Genomic DNA, 2,164 nt, shown 5'->3' with positions numbered 1-2,164 from the left:
TCAAGTTAATGGGAGCACAGGAGCTCCATTGACCGTCACCTTGCGCCCCCTGCTGGTTAAAGATGGTGTCTGCAGCCAGTTCGAATTGCCCACGTTGGCAGCTCTGGAGGCCCCAGTGGCTATCGAAGGGGGTATGGGGGAAGTAGGGTGGGTGGCTGGGGGCCCATGGGAGCTGGGGGAACCATGGGAGGGGGTGACTGGGCTGGTCAGGGAAGAAGAAGTGACTGGTAGGGTGGCAGGGCTGGGAGCCTTGTCGCTGAGTGACTCACACTCGGAAGCCCCGCTGGTGTTAGTGCCCTCTGAGAGGCTGGCGCTGTGGGCAAGGTGACACAATACTTGAGGGGGAGGGGGCAGTCCCACCGCCAAGGGTAGATGTAGGCAATATCCATGAGGGTGTAGTATTCCTTTAGTTGTCCTCATAGAGAACCTCCACCTTGTACTTTCTGGGCACGTCCATCTTGTTGCGGAGAAAGTTGGTGAGATGCTTGACTGTCATGGCTGCTGGGCATGGCAGGAAACGCACTCCTGTCTTCTCTTTGTCCCCATCCCCATTCGCCAAAGGGCCCTTCTTCTCCTCCCGGTCCCTGACCCCCTCATAGAATTCGATGGAGAGACTGACAATCTCATCGTTGCTCAGGGCCCCCTTTCTGTTCCAGGACCTTCGGGGTCCTCATTGGAGCCATTGGGAACCTCGGTCAGGGAAAAGCTGCATAGAAATCCTGACGCCGTTTCATTTCATCTTTTAAAAGCTCAGGGACCAACTTGTAGACGATGTCTTGGAGGGTTTTGTCAGGTCTGATGCTCAGTAGGGGTCTGGTTTTGAGGACCTGCACATCACACATGGGGCAGAATTTGTTGGTCTCCAGGTAGGCACAATACAGGTTCTGCAGAAGGAATGCAAATACTCCACTGTGGTAGTAGCATCGATGAAATATCCCCCAACGGGCACACATGAAGTGAGTGTTCAGCTCCGTAATTTTGATCTGTGTGGTTCGATGCATGATGCCAGGGTAGTAGGGGATGGACTGGGGAGCGTTCAGGCCATTGGAGTTCAGGCCTGATGCAGAGGGACAACTGAGGCTGCTCCCTACCTGCCTGATGTTAGGAACACATAACTTCTGCCTGACCTCAGACCCAGTCCCTGACTCTGGGTTCGGGGTCCGGTGGGTCTCGAGGATGGGGGGATGGGAGGGAGGAAGGGAAGGGAAGGGAGGGGAGGCCGCAACCCTGTTGCTCCCTCTGGCGGCAGGTAAGAAAGGAGTTTGTGAAAGCAGCTTGGGGTGGGAGGGAAAGAAGGGGAGGGGAGGGGACAAAGGGGGGAAGGGAGGGACCCTATGTGCTAGTTTTGAGTGGGTTCCAGAACATTAAGGGGCTGTGCAGCAGCTCCAGGCTGTGGCTCAATCAAGCAGCACTATGGATCAGGCAGATTCCATGATACTAACCCTATCTGTGGCAGATAAAGATGCCATGTGGAGCTTCCCGGCAGTCCCAGTAAGGGAGTCCTAGAGCAGACTGCTAGAGCTCAGGAGTAAGCCCATGTTATCTGCAGCAGAGAACTAACTATATGTCACTAGAAAAACAGCTCCTAGCTTGCTACTGGACCCTGACAAGGAAACATTTGGTCATGGGGCATCACGTAACCATGAGGCCAGAAATGCCCATCATGAACCAGATACTGCCAAATCCACCAAGTCAGAAGGACTAGTGGCAATCCCTCATCCAATAGAAGTGGTGCATCTAGTTTAGGTTTATGAAGGTGCAGAGATATAAGTAAGCTGCATGAATAGGAAGTCCTCATGTCACGTACTAGTGGTGCATTGACCCTTCTCCCTCAGTCCACGAGGCCAGCTGATGGACAAGGCAAAACCCTCAGCTTGATTCATGGGTAGGTCAGTTCAACATGCTGGGGAAAGCCAATAATGGATGTTGTTTCACTATAGCGCCACCTAGGGTTGACCCTGGAAGACAGAAATGAGGGAATATCCTCCCAGTGTGCAAAGCTTTCTGCTGTTATCCAGTTTTACAAGTGATAAGTGGTAAGACTATTTACAGGCTTAGGTGTAGAAACAAATGAATTAGTTGTTTAGTCAGGAACCTAGAAGAAACAAGATTTAAAGACTGTAGACAACAAGACTGATTCAGTACCTGGCACTTAATCCTGGCC

General features: G+C 52.4%; 1 pseudogene; it reads right to left on the bottom strand.

Annotated features, from left to right (window-relative positions):
* LOC102831330 lies at positions 1-1,001 on the bottom strand (annotated as a pseudogene).
* Between the last annotated feature and the right edge of the window lie 1,163 nt (positions 1,002-2,164).

Source organism: Chrysochloris asiatica, unplaced genomic scaffold (assembly GCF_000296735.1).
Source record: "Chrysochloris asiatica unplaced genomic scaffold, ChrAsi1.0 scaffold00039, whole genome shotgun sequence".
Taxonomy (NCBI): domain Eukaryota; kingdom Metazoa; phylum Chordata; class Mammalia; order Afrosoricida; family Chrysochloridae; genus Chrysochloris; species Chrysochloris asiatica.
The sequence above is the reverse complement of the archived record's forward strand: the minus strand, read 5'-3'. Positions and strand labels throughout refer to the sequence as shown.